We start from the raw sequence: 19,092 nt of genomic DNA on the forward strand, positions 1-19,092 counted from the left end.
AAGTCTCACACACCAGGCTTAGTCTCTTCTCACGCTTCCATCAACAAAGCTATAGACATGCACTGGCTGCCAAACTCTGCGTTGCCCCAATCTAAAATGAAGAAGGCGGGAAAGTGTTATTGCGGGAACGTGCTACTTGTATTTAGCCAAGGAGCTCTTGCTCATCTGCGCATACATCACTGAAAGGCGGTCGCAGCTCCTCTAATTCGTACCCTCTTCATTTGCATACATCTCTTATCAATGAGGCATCTTTTCCTGAAAGACCTTTTGGCAAGTGCAATATTATGCAATACTAGTTGAGTTTAGCTGACAACAACTGATGCGCATCGCAGCACGTGACATTTGCCCAAAGAATGCCTTTGTGCACAGCCTTGTTATCACAGGTGACAAGCGGCAAAGGAGTCAGGCCTTCGGCATGCAGGTTTTGGCATGCGTGTGAATCGCGTCTTAAGTGTCCCAGCTTAATGAAAAACATATCGAAAGTTGGCTACTATGACAAGAGAACTGTGTGAACAAATATGCAAGAAAGAAGACACCGGGCTATATAGAGTGCAGCCCTTGTCTTTGCGTGTGCATAAGCTACCGCATTTCTAACTTACATGGACATTAAAGAAAAAAATTATTTTTCTCACATTAGTAAATTACTCTTTCATAATTCCACAATCACTACCCTTGCTGCAAGCAGACGCTTTGCAATTGAGTGGGCGTTCAAAAAGAATACCAGGGTGGCGACACCACCACCACGAAATTTTCACAAGAAACGTCGTGAAGCCATAAATTTTGGCGTCATCTAGTAGGTCTTTTTCCAACACATAAGAAATAAGTAGATTCTCCTCTACAAAAGACCATCGACTTATCTAACCAAATTTGAGAAAATTTCGTTGAGCCTACGTTGCCAAAACACGAAAAAATACAGGTCACACACGGCGATTTCAACGTGAAAATTCAAAATTAAATCCTTGACCTCGACTTTCACCTCTATTAATGAACTCACGATGGTAAAAAAATGACATTAGAGTTCTCAAAACACAATTTATCAATATGACCACATTCACCAACTCTCTTTAGTGTCCCTTTACGAGTATGATGAAGGTAAGGAAACTAGCTGAATTTCCATCTTTCTGCGGTGCACAAGAAAGCCAATGCAAATGAATTGAAAGGCAAGATGCAATACAGCATGCCTACAAGATTGCAAAAGCACATGCACAAAAGTAGAATACGAAATTATTTTTGCTCATATTCTCACATATATCAATAAATATGCTCCGCCATGCCGGACAACTTTCCTTCCTAGTATACAGACATTTCAGTTTTTACCGTAGATGACAGGCACATCCTTTACTTTCCACTCAGTAGGAAATCCAGCAGTCACCATAGCCATAAAGTAAGCATGTGCTGCCATAAAAGGCTGTTGAAAGTTAAATCATACATTAACAAACTTTAGCAAATTCAGCATGTGACTCGAGTATTCGTTAAGGATGTATGGTCAGAGAGAAGCTACATAACTGCTATATGATGTTTGAAGTGAATTGTCCAGCAGATAAGGCATACACCAAGCCCGGCATATATGTCACACATTATGCTGATCCCCCAACCATGGACGCTTCGTTTGATTGAAGATCAAACCTACAGTTTTCAATGATTCATTTTCTTTTACCAAAGCAGAGTAAAGTGTGCCAAAGGACGGGAAAGCGTACTTTTAGCAGGCACAATTGCGAGAACGTTGCTGCAGATACAGTGAGAGTGCCCAGCCCCACTGCGAAATACACACCACGAAGTATGAACAAAACGAGGGCACGAATGACGCACAAACAGCCGCTGTCATTACCTTATTTGCTCCGATGAAGGCTCGTCTCTCTGGCCCGACTATTCACACCTGTGCCCGGCTGTCGCAACAAGGCCTGCCTGCCGAGCACACCCCCAGCACATGTGCAAGGAGCCATGCATGCTGCAAAAGCTTTGGCACGATAGCGATTTGAAGGCCAGCAGAAAAAAGAAAGGCGTACGACCAGTCCCGACAGCGTCCTGCTTGTACAGCCTAACCCGGGGCTCAAAGCCACAGGCGCCCCTTCCCTTTCTATTGCAGTGCCAAATACAAGATGCAAAAAAAAAAGGGTTGCGCACCCCGTTGCACCCGAGCCTCGTATGAAAGTCTAAGCGGGGGCTACTGCGAGCCTGTCATGATGAGGAACGATAGAATGGGAAAGAGAACGCGTGCGACAGCAGCGGCAACAACGACAACAAAGGTGGCTTCTGTCCTGGCAAAGCGCGCAGGCGGCACAAAGGGGGTGGCGGGGAGCCGATGCTATAAAAATCGCCAATGCCACCGCTGCCATAATCTCAGACATTGCTGGCTTGCTGACAACGCTGGAAGCCTCGTGGCGCCGAAGGCAGTCTAAGAAGCAAAAGTTTCGTATCGAGGGAGACAGCTTGGTTCCGACGTGGACTCTCATCTCTCAACTCATCTCTCGCTCTCTATCAGAGCCTCAAAGTAACTCTCAAAGGAGACGAGTGGGTGGCAGTCATCAACCCTTGCAGCGTGCCGAAGTGTCCCACGCCATCGTAGATTTGGGGGCAGCCACACGACTTGTGACTGCTCTATTGAGAAGCGTATGGAGTGGTACTTTAGATTACCCACCACCTTTCAGCAGTATTCAACTAGGTACTGTGAAATGTGAACTAATACGTCTACCTACCTCTGTGCATTAGCACAGTGAACTTTCACAATGATGAGCTCCATCTGATTCCGTTTAAATCCACTTGAACTAGATGAAGGGAAGACATTTTGGTGCTGCGATGATTACTGCAAGTGGAACCAAACAATTCAATTGCAAGCGGTATTTCTGAATATAGTAAGCTAGCTGCCACGAGTCATGATACGCATCAACATGAGCTATTAAATCATGGAGCATGCAAATGTGAAATTGAAATAAGTCGCACACCACATCAAAAGTGAATGAAACCGCATCGACTGTAACAACACCAGTCGCCAATGGCACCAACTAATTCCGTTGTTGCTGCTCAATCATTAGTTTAACTTTGCAAGACAAGCAAGTTTGGAAAACACGTACAATTTCTATGCCTCGCAAGCAAGCTACGCATAGAGGAAGGCAAGGCGGCCCATGGCCTGTTAAATGTTTCAGACTCATCGAGAAAGGAAGAAAAGGGGGTGTCAACAACACCACCACGCACACCGATCCAAGCCAATTCATCTTGTGGGACCCGGAACAGCCCGACAAGCAAAGAAAGAAAGCGCGCTTCGAGGCAAGTGGAGTAACAAGCACTCCTCCGACTTTCGGCTGAATGAAGGAGCCTGTCGAAACTTTGGCAACGCTTCAACCAAACTTCAATTCTTTTCACTGCACAGCCCCTCAATGATGAGTAAACGGGCATCACCATGTAGACATGTTTCTGCTGAAGAAGCACGGCATTCCGAGTCTACACGTCACGCCAACTTGTTGACACAGCTGCTGCTGAAAATGTTTCTAGCTATATTCAATGCAGCCAAGTGCCACTCCCACTGAATCTAGTTATCACACAGATTATCCCTTTCTGAACACTATCTTCTCAAGGGAAAAGAAGGGGAAAAGAAGACTTACAACCTTCTGTGCGTATAATAAAATGTTGGATTGCTGCTACCATGTGATCTGAGTGGTCGATACTAATTAAAAGCTGCGAGTCAGCACCGTGTATTCATGGTGCTTCTTATGACATCGAAAAGATGGACATTTACATGCCTGAAAGTCAAAAGTGGTTTAAAGTTGACATAGCCCATCCGCTTGGGGGATAACACTTGAAACCGCACGTAAAGAAAGAAGTTAGATAAAATAAGCATTCACTTGGACATAATTTGGAGGGCCTGAAATAAAGCTGAATGTGTAACTTTATAAGTAAACATTATATTGCAATGGCTTGTAGTTTGTCAGCAGCACGAAAAACAATGTGCAATAGCAATAAATTTCACTGCACATTCAAGCGAAATTTGTACAGTCGATACGGTCCTTCCGAATCTCAATGGAAGTTCAATTATAACTGCCAATGTTAACTTACAGTGCTAATCAATAGTATCAAGATTATAACTGACTTCTAAGTGCCAATCAATAGTATCAAGATTATAACCGACTTCTAACGGCACCGTGCCCCCATTGAGTCAGGGTGGTGACAAATAATTTCCAAGACAAAATCAGTAGATTAAATTTTACTGCTCTACCTGTCTAACATTCCCTTTATAGGGCAAACTTGCTCTCTTTATTGTGACTATGAGAAACAGTAGCCCTACCTCTTTTCAGCCATTTATTCTCTCTATCTAAATAATCTAATTATCAGTGCTTGTCTCTGCCGTTGACCATTTTGTACTAGCAGCAGCTACGAAGCCCGACACTCGGCAAAGGCAAGCGTTCTTTTTTGCACAACTCGGTGAACACTGACATTTTCATTACACTGTGCTTGCTCATCTCGTGTTTTTCTGTAGCAGGCACACACAGTGGCATAAATTTACAAAAATTGCAGGGGAGTTCACACACCTTGCCTTGATAGCCATATTATTTTTTTATAGATGCAACGAATGTAGGTTTTAATTTCAAGAGTAAAAGATTTAGTCATGAATAGAAATAAGATATCTTTTAAAAGCCAGAATGGATGCTGGCACCAGGCCATGAAAAACAGTCCTGAGCAGCCAGGGGTATAAGAGTACACTGTATCATGGAATTAACTTCGAAGTGTAAGTTGTAAGTATAAGCTGCAGTATATTTTGAGCTAATATGTCAGCAGGCATGAGCCATCAAATGAAAATTCAAGCACTTTTGTGTAACAACGCGTAGTGGTACAGCTTTTCTTAGGCTTCAGCTCCATTCTGCATGGTGAATACCTGTTACAAATAGCATCCCCCGATTTCACCTAGGAAACTTTACATGTGAAGCATTTTTATGTATGTTGAAGTTTTTTTTTTTAATAACGCCCTTTGTAGTCTTCTCATCAGATTCATACTCCACTGTCTCTAGTTTTGTCGAAATGATAAAAATACCGTAAAATTCCGAGCAAGTGCTCCTACCTGTACAAGCCCCCCCCCCCCCCCCCTTCCCATTATTCCAATTCATTCCAATTTAATCCTGCTTTGCACTGCAGCCCGCGTGTTCTTCGCGTGCTCCCTTCCATTTGTTACTTTGTGTTTGCAGTGAGACATCAGCTATGCCCATGCAGTCCTGCACAGTGGCAAAGAAAATCGAGATTATTCGATGGCATCGAGAAAACAGAAAAAACTTGCACCAGACATCTCGACATTTCAAGCTTAACCGGAAGCGGTTACGGGAATGGGAGAAGAATTTCGATAATTTGCTGCAGCTAAACTAGGAGAAGGCAAAACTTCGAGGGAAGCTTAGTAACGGCACATCAGTGTTCAGAGTGGATGATGCGCTCTTAGAGTACCTTGAGTGTTTTTGTTTTTTTCTGGAGCAAAAATTGTTTCACCATCTTAAATTCTGGTGCCCTTCTGAGATAGCCCCTCCGCCCCCCCCCCCCCCTCTTGCCGGCAATTCGGACTTCATTGGGGGAGTGGGAAGCTCGCTAGAAATTTTATGGCATATAAATAGTGGTGGGCCCCCTTTGGAATTTAGAGAGTCCAGCATAATTAACATTTGTGGCACATCACAAGTAACCCGTAGCATTTCAGAAAGCCTGTGCTCAACAGCGCCTTTCGAAATGAAAAGCAGCTTACACTTCTTTCACTTCGGTTCCACTCTTTGGAAGGGCTTCAGATTTCAAGAGCTAGTTTTAGAACAGTGCACTGCACACAACTGTCAAAGCAATTCAGATATGGTGTTTTAAAGATAGACACCCAACCAGGGGACACTTGCAAGGGGTATCTCCCTCGGCCTACACAAGAAGGGGGTCGGGGCTCTCTCGCAATTTAGGCCACTGAACACATGCCTCACCCCGCTGTAATATTTGCTGCTGAAGGTTTTCACCTTTGCGATGTGCTGGCATGAGTCTCAATAAGCAAAAACCGCTGAATTGTTTGTTTCCATTTGCTGTACACAATTTGCCTAGCTCTGTATCGCGTTATTTCTTGTAACAACAGGTTGTCTATGTATACCTTCAATACTTTATACTCGGTTGTCAGCTTCTGTGCCATTTATATCCATCCTATAGAGCTCTTCAAACCTCAAGAATTGCATGTCAGAGATGAACCTTTTAAAGTCAGTCAGTGTCAGTGAATCCCCTAAAGATTGCAGTTGGCTTTGAGGACCACAATTTTCTGCACATGACTGAATATCACGTTAGATATTCAGATCCCATCTCATAATGTTCTACCTTGCTTTAATGCCTCAATTCACATTTTTGTTTTACTTTGCAACTGTCTGTGCACCGCAAGGATCTTTGGATTCAACACTAGTTGTTTATATTACTTCAACCCCCCTCTTCCCTGGCCCACCTGAAACAGCACAAGCAAATGCCACTCACAGCCAAACCGTCCTACAACTACATACCTTGGCGGGTCCATGCTGCTTACATGGTACAGCTGCGTTAAAACAAACGCGAACTGAAAGAGGAATCATGCACATGAAGGGTTCTTTGAGACCAATGCTCAAAAGACACATTAATTGCCCACAGTATTATGCACAAGAGCAACAGATGCCTGGGCCGAATTCCTCAAATTTATCACTTCTTCACTAAGACTGCTCACATTGAAAATAATTCTTTGGCATTTTTTTTTTATTAAAAAAAAACGAACAATGCAACACAGTGGCTGTGATCTTGTAACATCATGTAATGTTGCATGGCCTTGTAAATATTGCAAAAGCTGCTGTAAGTTCACTGCAAAAGCAATCTTAATTCCCACTTTTGGCCATTTACCTGTTGTAGAAATAAAGAGATTTCTAAGCCCTGCACAAAGCATAAAATTATGAATACATGCCAACATTACGTAATGTTGCATGACCTTGCAATTATTGCAAAAGCAGCTACAACTCTTCCCTCTGGACAGTTCCCGCAATGTTTTCCAGCACAGAAAGCAAAGACAACTATGGATTGTTCTGCCTGAAGCTGGAAGATAAGAGACATCATGGTTTTCCTGAATGAGCCACTTTTGATGACACAAACCTGACTCGGACAACAGCCCAACATCAATATGGTGGACGTGCTTCAAGTCCTTCATCACAAATAACAATGAAAATGCACCCCCCCTCCCCACTTCTGTTCAAGCTATGCATGGATGGCAAAGAGCTTGAAAGTCGCAAGACTACACAAATGATGAAGTCATGCGACAAGAGAAAAGCACACTGTGATCACTAGGCAACAACTTTTGTCTGCCGCTGACAAAAAAATAGGCTAGACTGATCCCCATTGTAACACATCGTAGTGCTTGTGTATTGAACGATGCATCCAACATCAAGGGTCTAGCAGTAGCAACATGACCCGGCCGAATAACAATAATATCTTGCTTTTTACACACCAAACATGATACGATTATCAGGGTCGCCGTAATGAATGGCTCCAACAATTTTGATCATCCCACGTTCTTTAACACGTACTGGCACTTCACAAAACACGAGCCTCTACAGTATCGCCTCCAATGAAATGCAACCGCCGGGGGCCAGGATCACCAAAAAGCGACCTCTGAGTCAGCAGCCAAGCACGATAACCGCAACATCAGTGCATCGAACGATCACCCAGCCTGTTGGCTAAGCAATGCACGAGAGCATAGACTCAATTCCCACCTGCCTTGCCGCATTTCGATGGGGCAAAACAGAAAAACACGGGTGTGCTCGAATCCAGTTGCAAGTTGAAAAAAAATCCACGATGGTCTGAATTAAATGCGTACTTCACCTGCAACAGCATGCCTCATAATTGTACAGTATTAACCTGTAAAAGCCAGGAATTTAAGTTAAAATCTTCAAAATTCACATAAGAAGCTTTGCACATAATTTTCACGCACATCTAGAAAAGCAAAAAAAAAACAAAACAAGGAAAATGTTCCTGCCTCTATACAATCACTGCATGTCTCTTTTCAGCAATGCTTACATTGTTGCCAGCCGGCACAACAGCTGCACTCACTTGAAAACTTGAAAGGGACAAAGCCTCGCTTCTTCGGAACGAGGTATTAGAGCTGTCAGCCCCTGTTGCTGCTTTATTTCGAATAAAAGAAAGGGAGCTGGAGTGTACAACAATGCCCAAGTTCCGCATTGCTACACGGAAATGAAAAAAAAAATAAGAAGAGATGTGTTGTACGTGAGCGCTAGACACAAGGCGTGTTGTTCCAAAGAAGCTGGCGAGCACCTGCCTATGCTTCTCTATTACCACATGCCTCAAGCTGCGGAGAAATAAATTCACACTATACAGGATATTTCTCCGCTCCATAAAACCCTTGTAGCACACTTGCATTTGCAAAAGATCAAATGCTCCTTCATTCTTTTTCTCTCTCTCATTCCCCCTCCACCTCTTTCTATCCTACACTCAATTATACTAGCAGAGCCAGACACAGCTACCTCCAATCAATGCCCTTTTTCGTGGTTCAATCCAGAGGAGCCACCGAAAAGCTGGAACATATATTCGGATCTCGCAAATCCAAATCTGCTGGCAGAAAGCAGGAACACCCATCGAGGGAGTGTACAAGGAGTCCGCAAACACGCGACACAAACTGGTACGGGAAGCAAAGCCTAGACAGAAGACATAACGGATGTGACGCAAGCAACACGGGCTACTTTCACACGAAAGTGTAATCCGTCACCAGGAAAATTGAGAGTGGTCCGGCATGGAGCGAGTCTTGCCAAAACAATCAGTTAAATGTGTGAAATCCCTCCGAACAAACAAGTGAAATTTGAATTTGCTGCTGCAGGGCAACACAAGCTTTTCTGAAAAAAAAAAAAAAACCTACTCTGTATCAACCAGTCAAGTATGCAATAGCCTCCATGGCCTCCCTTAAAGAGTCAAGTTTAACCTCTGAGTTCCCCCCCCCTCCCATACTCATTCTGGTGAGAAAGACAACAGGCTTTACAATCGTTGCAAAAATAAAAACGAACCGAAGACACACCTCTCGCAATCACCATGACAGAAAAGGGCGAACAGACATCCCATCCCTCCCTGGTGCACTCGCCTATAATACGTCCATGGCTTTTTATGCAGTCTCTTTCTCTACTCCCACTGCCCGTCCACAGTCTTTACAAGTGGTCTTATTCGTCAAACCTGTTATTTGGAAGTTGATTGATTACTTACCGATCGACTTCAACACTTAAAAGCAACCAATGTAAACTGCATGGTGCCATTAGTGCATCTCTACAGATTTAGTTTGCCAATGCCGATTCTCAAGTGCACACGTGAAGCTTAGAATTTGATGACTAGACCCCTTTTCCATGACCTGTACAATGATGCAGGATCGCTGGCACACAACAAAGTGTATGCAGTGTGAGGGACTGGACAAGCTCGCATACTGAATTTCTTGTTACTGCTCTTGCTCGTGCTGTGCTGACTTTATCTGGATTGCTTATTTTACAAAAAGCATTGCAGTCTGATCTCTACCTCACCAGAAAAACAGCATCTTATGCCACTCCGCTCAGCATCACTACCTGTACAACATGTCTATTAAAGGAGCCCTGCAGCACCTTCCAAGTAGCCAAGGAATGGACTCATTAAAGGAGCTCATTGTCTCACGAATTCACGACCGCAAACATTTTTAGGATCCGCCCAGTAAAAACAGAGTTACAAAGATTTGTCGCACGCTGCGATTCCATTCTCTCGTCTCTCATCCCAACGAAAGCACTGGAAGCTGAGCAGGGAGGGATGGCACGGGGAAAGAAAATGAATCTCACTAAAAATGAAGCTTTTTAGTGAGATTTGCGCGCGCATGCGTAAACAAGTTGCGGCTTCTGTAACGACCAAGTGCACCATGCTCAAATCAGCCAATGGCTGTGACGAGTGATTTTGGAGCTCGTATCATCATTTGACGTAAAAAGAGAAAGCGATTTTCAGCAAACTTTGAGAATTTATTGCAAATTCCAGGTCGCGCGCTACACTATAGTATTCGGATCACGTGTTCTCGGGAACCTCTACTACCAATCGGCAGCATTTTTTGGCCATGCTCAAAAAGTGTTGCAGAGCCCTTTAACTTATGCCAGGACAGTCAATGCTGTTATTTTTTCTTAGAAAGCAGCAAACTTTAAAGGGACCATGAAATGATTTTTTTTTTAAGTTTTGTCAACGTTTAGGCTAGAGCATCATCAAACCATTCACATTACAAATTTAGTGACACGCTGTGAACCAATGCCGCTACAGACAAATATATTATACCCTCCTTCTCACCTCTTCCTGGCCTCCTTAACTCTTGAGGCACGCCGGCGATCGCAGAGCTCTCATGAGTGTGCTTGACAATTTGAGCTTTTACCAGTCTAGACCTCTGAAATGGCTCGCTGAAAGGTTGCGTGCAGTCTCGGAGGCCATTACACAGTGTGCCTGGCAACAGAGACAATGATCGCGGAGTGGTTCATATCTGCTCCGACAGGTGCCGCCACCTTACCAGGCGATCTTACTGTCGTGCATTCTACAGCCCATGGCAGCCAATCAGATCAGAAGCATGTCCCTCCGTGAATGGGCAGTTCAAATCTAGTTTGGCCAAGTGGCAACGATGTGCAGCGAATCGCAGCTTTAAAGCATCGTAATGAATTACAGTTTACGCAGAGAGCTCAAATCGGTCTCTAAGTAACTTTTACGACGATCTACCAGCCTCATGAGTTTGTACAAAATCGCCGAAACCGTTTCAGGGTCCCTTTAAGATTCTTAAAGGATGTAAAGTTGGCTATACCTTAACTGATATCACAGCAGGTTATGTATATTATCTTATCAGATATATGCGAATCGGTATAATCAAAGGAAGCAATGTATTACACTAACTCAATGCACAACTGTAACAATCGCACAACCAGGCATTTTAATAATCAGTACAATGGGTAAATGCAATCAACATCAGCCAAACGAAAGTCCCGATATGCTGCCTCCTTTCGCTGGAAAAATGAACTGCCAAAACTCAAAGCGTTATCATAGGTCAACAAAAAGAAGTTATGCACGAAATGATTACAGAGATAGCACATGTACTTGAGATATCTCGAGTGGCAGTTTGCCACTGTCAATAACATCACGTGGCTACATGCCAGCCGGAATCAAACCTGCCTCGTGGCAGCTACAGCTGGAGAAAAAATGGCGTGTGTCGTCGGATATCCTTATGAATTAAAGTAGTCTGGTTTCAAACAAAAGAAGACGAATCAAAGGAATCAGCATTCGACGAACGAGAACCAAAGTGTCAAAGTCAGCAAGTAGCGCCTGAACAGATGAGAGCATTGGCAACGAACACAGCGGATGGGGTTGTCCGTATCTTTACAACCAGCAGTCACGTATCACTCCTGCATTTTCATCCCCCTTAGAACTCACGCTCAATGAAAATTTAACAGCAATGCATATGACAAGTGTGAGAACAGATTATCACATCTGCACACAGGTGCATTGCATTTACTCATAACACATAAGGAGATTCAATTGTCGGCAAAAATTTTTCCACTGTATTAGTGGTAGAAGTGTGACTTGATGAATCGATCTTTGATCAATTTATCAAGCCACGCTGCTACCAATTCCTACCTTTCAACTTGTAATACCACTTTCTTTCGGGTTCATGAATCACCTTCCATGCAAAGGATTTCCAGGCTTCTTTAAAACCCATACTTTTTAGCTTAGAGTGTTATTGAGTGAATGTGAATGGGACAGGAACTTGGCATGCGATCAGGTAAGGAAACAAACCCCGTTTTTCAAGCCTAGCATTTGATCAGGCCATGAATTAGACCCATATTCAAGGGCATAATAGCAGAAAACCTTGAGATGCAGTGCTACACAATTCGGCTGGAAAAGCTTTCCCAAGATATTGATGCAACCAGATGAACGCATAGAGGCAACAGAATGTGCCGAACAAGTGGTATGGCAGTGTTGGCCAACGAAACACATGGCACCTAGCAGGAACAAGATATTGCCAGTCCAGAGACCCCCTGACTTTGCACGAAGCCAAAAATAAATGCGTCTGCACACAATGACATCCCATATGATTAATGGGCTATTTGCGTGATAAAAAGGTCAGCGCTGATTTTGAGCACAGAAATGTGGACACGTCTTGTTCAACACATACTGGAGTCCTACAATCTTCAGTGAAGGGATGACAGATGAGCAGGGCTATATCGCAGAATATAAATGCCACTCTCGAATAAATTTTGACATTGAAACTCGGCAGGTGATGGCCCATTTCGCATTTAACGTCTGTGCCCGTGAAGGCAGCAGCATGAGCACGTTTGATAAAAATTCGATTGAGTTACTCTCATCTTATGCAGTGCAGAAAGTGTTATTGTACAAGTTCGAGTAACATTAAATCTCAGTCACATTTTACAGATATTGGCACATGAAACATTCTCATGAAATGAAATTCTATATGTCACATTTAGCATTGCGTGTACAGCTGGCTATGAAAGTTTTTAGACTACCACCAGTGCATACATAAAGACGCAGTTGCTTTATTGAAGCAAACACTATTTTAAGCATTTTGCCCTATGCTGATTCAACACCCCGTTTTGAACACATTTCATTATGTGTGCAAATGACATCATAAATCGCTGGTTGTTATAGCTCAAAATTGTGTGCGCATTTCTTTCTTTACACGGGTGGCTTTGCCAAACACAGTCGATTGTCGGGCCAGCATCCCAGAATGCTGAATATCCTTGGCTTCTTGCACAATAGAAAGCAGTTATAAGATTGCACAAATTGTCAGTGATGAGCACTTACGAAGCACGTGACAGGAAAAGATGAGTGCCAATCTATCTACAGGAATAACATTCAGCTTGGTTGTCTTATGTTGAATCCCAAAGGCAGTCAGAGCAGCCAATGGACTCTCTGAATGAGCACTCGGATCTGGCCTAGAGCAATCCCTCCAAATCTGGGAATGGAACACAACCCGCGCCGCTGGAGAAAGCATGGAAGCACGGAGGAAGCAGAAGTTTTTGAGTTTCCCAGAATACCATGCGTGTAGGTATTCCATTCTGCTGTCAAATTCTGTTGAATTGCCGCTCTTATGTAGCCGTTTTAGCTTGGGTGACACGACCCGACGAACTGCTTGTGCAGAAACTGGAGCTTTCCCACTCGGCAGCTGTCACAAAACACGCGATAGCGGTACCAAGTGGGCGAACACGTTAAATAGAGCGTGTCACGCCGAGTTCCAATCCACTCCGCGGATTTCGGCGGATCAACATTTCCTGCTCCTCGGAGCTTCTCCCGCTCAGAATCCACTCCGACCCTCTTATTGGAACACTGGACTCCTACCCTCACTCTGCCATTGGAATACACTTGTTCCAAAAGGTGCAAAAAAACTTGCTCAGACTCCACAATTGGAATTCAATATTAAATGGCTAAAAACTAAGAGTGATGAACAACTTATCAAAACAAGAACTGATCACATAAGGTCATATGCATTGTTCTCAGCATCTTGTCGTCACGAAAGGAAGACGATAGCGTCTAACCAAGTGCGACGCTATCAAGTGCAACGACTACGTTGAAATTGATCAGCCGCCCACTACCGCATGCCAGAATGTGAGTCAATGAATTACATAAGAAATATGCTGAATCAAAAAAAAAAAAAAAAAGAAAGCAGCAAATGCTTACTCGCAGAGAGCATGCTGGTGATTGGAGCTTGTGGATAGGTCAGCTCATAACCATCAAACAGTAAACAGAGGTGACTGGAATGAAGTCGCGTGTGAATAGAACGAAAGCTTAGCATTAAGAGCCTCAAATACTTTTGCAATGACGTAGATATGACTGCTTGATAGAGTGGAATGTTTCATGAGCCATAGCTGTTCAGCCGTCACCTCAGTTAAAACAATGTAAACTGCCAGATGGCAAACAATGCAGCGTCAAGAGAACAATGCGTAGAAACGAAGTCGGTTCACACAAACAAAACAATATTATTGCGTTAACAGCCAAAAACGCTTTTGCAATGGCAATGTCATCAAAGCCATTCAACATGACGGCAAGTTTCCCAACAGAGGGCGCTGCAGGTGCTGCAAAGGCCTGCAGCGAAGAATCGGAACAATGTACATGCTGTGGAGGAGCTAAGAAAATGATGGAACATGTTTTGATTGGATGTGGTGATATCCACCAAGGTATATGTGTCGGTACAAGCCCACACGAGGCTTCGATGTTAGAGACAACCCTAGAAAGCTGAACACGTTTGCGATGAAAGCAATTAGGAGATGGTTAGAGTATTGGTGGCAAAAAAGTAGAGATAAAGGACAGAAATAGTGGGGAAAATGAGGTCATTTTGTCTGAAGGGGCAGAGAGATGGACCATGAATTGATATTTTTCTTTGTTATAACAAGATTGATTTATTCAAATTAATAAGGCATTAAGCCAATATAAAAAGAAAGTTTTCTTTTCCTTTTTTTTCTTGCAGTCCTGGTGGCACGCGTCACTACCCCGTTATAAAGGGGGCACTCATAGCATCTATCCAGGCCGTAAACTATGGCGACTGTGTGTAGGACGACGATCATGCATGTGAGCGTGCGTTACGAGGTGCAACGTGTACAGATGTGACACGTAGCAGTTCTTAACAATGACGCTCTCTTCTTGAAGGCTTGACAATAGCATGCTACTCTGTCTCCTGTTGTAGAACGCTGCAGCAGCACTGCACAAGTTGCTGCGTTTGTTCGTACGAGAGCGTATTTTTTTCTTCTTTGCCCAACACAGTTACCACAGCTGCTCTGCACACGTTATTACAATCAACAACGCAATTACGACAAACTTCGCAACTCCAGCAGGTGCATCTCACGTGTCACGTTTGGCAAGTAAAGGCACTTATTTAAAAAAGAAACACGCTTGTGATGTATGTTTGTACACGCAAAGTTATAGGTGTTGCTACACTACAGAGAAAAAGATGAAAAAATCGCAAGCGCATATGTGTACGTAAAACACACACTAGATAATTCTGCAGACATTTGGATGTCAGTTGGATGTAAGTACAGGGACACTTTAGCGGTGCCTGAGGACCACGTTCGGCATCCCACGTTGCTCGGCTGGTCTCGACTATGCCCGACTTGGATCGAAACTTTAGCAATAATGACTGGCTCTCTTGGGTGAACGAAGAAAATCCCAATCATAAGTTCGATCCGGATCGGGCCCGATCGCGATTAAAAGAGACTGCGAGAACGTCAGGTTGCGAAGAACGAGACGATGCAGCGCCTCTCCATAGGCGAGATTTCTCCACGAGACAATCGCCGATCATGGAGGCGGCGGGCATGCGTAATCGGTCGCGAGAGTCTGCGAGTGCACATCGGGAAATGAAAAGGAAAATATGCAGACGACGCGCGTTGCGTCGAGCCGCGATCATCTGAGAGTAAAAACCGCCGCTCCTTCTTTTCCGCATTGCGCTTCGTTCGTACATACGTAGCGCTTCCGTGTTTACACCAGCGGCGCCGCTCCTTGCGTTTCACTTTCGCTCGGTCAGCAGATGTTGACAACGCGAGAAAAAAAAAAAACGCTTCCTGAAAACGTCGACGAAGCGTTTCGCTCACAGACAAACATATACACCTCCGACGTGCACACAAGATGCACCAAGTGATCGCCGATGCCGACCAGTTTGGACAACGTGCTCGTGCTGCACGCGACGACTACTGCCGACGTAATCACGTCGGGCCAACGGCTAAGCGCAAAACGAAACGCAGTGGTTTTCTTCGTCTCAAAGATAGCCCAGTCCCGCCACCTGATAAATCAGACCACAAAACGTCGTTAAGATTACGGCGTCGACTACAGCGGTTTCCATCTACGGCTGCGGTGTGCAGACGGTTGGCACGTTGACGGAGCCTCAGGCAAGAAACCGAAGCCGCTCACGTTCAAAAAAACCGGCGAGATATACGAAAGTGCGAAAAAAAAAGAAAACCCGGAACGGCATATTTCAAAAATAAACACTTCTCACGCTCGTTACAGAGTGATTTTTCCGACGCATCTGTGGAAAGCGACTCGTGATGCCGTACGAGCTGCGCGATCATGTGCGTTTGGGCACCTCGCGCTAGAGAAACAAAATAAGGCTTAGCGCAGATCTCGGCGGGGGGGAGAGGCTTGGGCAGGAGCGAGCGTGTCCGCTCTCCGTGCACGGAGTGTTTCTCGCGGACGGGCTTACTTTTGAGGGCTCCCGCTGCTTTTGCTGCCGTCGAGGCTCGTCGTCGGCAAAGGTCAAGGGTGGCGAGGGCCGGCGACGGTAGCGGGCTTCTTCGTGCCGAGACGGGACGACCACGGCGGCGATCGCGGCGTAACCGCCGGAAGCGCACGGGCACCACCACCATCCATCCGCACCGGCGAAAGTCTCGCGAAACGCCACCAGCGCGGCTCGGCAAGCTGGGCCCAGTAACCCACATTCAACGGGCCGGCCCGTATACGCACGCACACACACACGCGCGCGCACACACACACCGTAACACCGGATTGCTTAGCTCGCTCGCTTGCGGTGGTGGGATGCTCCTCCGGCAGCCAGCGGCGCTACGGCCGGCTACGGCACGCACGAAAGCCCCGGATGTTGGAGCGAGTACGCATGCGTGCGTCTCTTTTCGGAGTCCCTTTCGTTCGCGCATGCGTCAGCTGCGAGGAGGTGCTGAGCACATTCGGGTACAACCGGTATGGTGAACGTCGCTCCTAGGGATAAAAACAAAACAGCACGTGTTTCAAAATGCCCGTGGTGCCCAGACGTAGGGACGTATTCGAAAAGCGAGTGTGGTAAAAGCCCCAGACCGCGGATGGAGTCAGAAAAGGCATGCGTTCGGTAGAAAACCGACTCCCTGCCGTGAGCGAAGATGCGATGTCAACAAGCTTCGCTTTGAGTGTATGTCGCTTACGGCACGTTAAGATGTGCTATGAAACCTTGCGGAGAAGGCTTGTTTCAAGTCATTTGAAATGTGTTAAGCTGAATGCAAAATGAGACCTTATGAAAGCCGCGCTGACCGATGCTTGCGCATTTCTACGACTTAGGTAACGTAGGCGAAATGGTACCAGGTCCGCTGTCCCAAACCTTTAGTTCGGCACGTCAGTGTAGACAACTGCGTGTTTTCCTTTTCGTGGTCGGAGACCATTGCAGCAACAGCGGTCATCACCGCTAAATAATTAGCTAAACTGTGATTGGCGTATAGTCTTGGAAACAATTTCAGTGCACTTGCCCAATCCCGGCGATTGTCTTCATTGTGCCGATTGATGAAGAAAATTCGTGTCTAGCAGACGCATTTCAATCCAAACAGGTAGGCGTAGCCATCTGGTAGTCGTTGCAGAAACTATAGTGAACCCCCAAGATGCGCAAAGGCAAATGCATTCCAAACACATTTTCGCTCATTTTTGGCAGTTGATTTTTTACCGCGTCTTATGTAACAGAGTGTTTCCTTCCTGGAGTCATGAAGCAAGTTCCTTTCTTCTATTTCTCCGCTATCGCGATTTAAAGGCTGCGTCCCTGACTTAGCAACAATATATGTTCACGTTCTGCAACAAAAATAAATCAGGGTTTTCGTGGATTAATTGCTCATTCATTTCATTAGCTCCTACACACACACACAGATATATATATATATATAAATATATATATATATATATATATATATATATATATATATATATATATATATATATATATATATATATATATATATATATATATATATATATATATATATATATATATATATATATATAACGAAAGAAGTGTGTACCTAAGGGCTCGTTTTTCCGTGTTTTGACACAATAATAAATGAGATCTAACAGACAATAATGCCAAGGAATGTATAGGGGAATTATTAGAACCAATGTACTGTGAATAAGAAGAAAAGTGGGTGAAAAAATAACTTGCCGTGAGCAGGAATCGAACATACGACCACCGAATGTCGTAGGTTCGATATATATATATATATATATATATATATATATATATATATATATATGTATATATATATATATATATATATATATATATATATATATATATATATATATATATATATATATATGTGTGTGTGTGTGTGTGTGTGTGTGTGTGTGTGTGTGTGTGTGTGTGTGTGTGTGTGTGTGAAAGCACGCGTGCCAAGCGCAGACGCTATTTGTGTTTCCGGCCCAATGACGTCATTTACAATTGTCACTTAAGTTGTCTAGTGCATTGGACGTCTGTCAATGGAATATGACACAAATCTGTGAGAAAGAATGTATGTGTCGTATCCCATTTATATCCAATTGCACTAGACAACCGAAGCGACAATTGTAAATGACATCATTGGGCCGGAAAACATGTAAATCGCGTCTGCGCTTGGCACGTACGTGTGGTTTAATTCATACATCAAATTCACAGAATGTACGTAATACACACTGACAGAGAGGAAAATGCTGCGCATAATTGCTGCTCTATGGCAGCCGTTATGTGGACACTGCCTACATGCGACAAGCCATGCTAGGCCACACCAGTCAGCGGAATGAAAATAGCATGACTTAACCGGCCAGCGGAACATGTGCGCGCGTCTTAACCATCATTTCTATTCATGGTGAGGTACAAGGGGCCGATGGTCACAAATGGTGCATGTTCACAAAAGAATGCCGAACAAGACATACTCAAGAGCCACCACCAGTACATCGCGCACTCAATTGCATTCTTCAAGTGTGGCAGCTTGGGCTAGTTGGTATGGCATGACGATAGTTATAGCGCGAGAACAAAACGACGACACAGAGACAAGAAGGACACGAAAGACACGAGCGCTCGTGTCTTTTGTGTCCTTGTCTCTGTGTCGTCGTTTTGTTCTCGCGCTATAACTATATCGTCAAGCATTCTTCAGTAGCAAGGAAGCGGATCCCATCAGCTTCAAAAACTACAAAAGTGCCGGCATGCATTTCTATAAGTATTTCAGGAAAAGTCAACTCGTTTGAATTACATTTCAGCCAAGTGGGACAAGCTTTCAAGCGAATACCTTCCTGCAGCTCAATCTGCAATAGCATGCTTACATAAGCTCCAAATGTCTCTACAAGTATATATACGTACATGATTAAGTTGCCTGTTACTGCCATTAA

General features: G+C 44.3%; 1 protein-coding gene across 3 annotated transcripts in view; it reads right to left on the minus strand.

Moving 5' to 3' along the window:
- Positions 1-16,563, minus strand: part of ERR (estrogen-related receptor) — a 133,700-nt gene extending 117,137 nt beyond the window's left edge. For 2 of the 3 annotated variants that reach the window (XM_075871799.1, XM_075871800.1), the window contains exon 1: positions 16,187-16,563. The gene's annotated coding sequence lies outside the window, so the exon portion shown is untranslated. The remainder of the gene's footprint in view (positions 1-16,186) is intronic. The other variant, XM_037416669.2, reaches the window with a different exon arrangement.
- Positions 16,564-19,092: the final 2,529 nt, after the last annotated feature.

The sequence above is a fragment of the Rhipicephalus microplus genome, chromosome 8 (assembly GCF_043290135.1).
Source record: "Rhipicephalus microplus isolate Deutch F79 chromosome 8, USDA_Rmic, whole genome shotgun sequence".
In the NCBI taxonomy this organism is placed as follows: domain Eukaryota; kingdom Metazoa; phylum Arthropoda; class Arachnida; order Ixodida; family Ixodidae; genus Rhipicephalus; species Rhipicephalus microplus.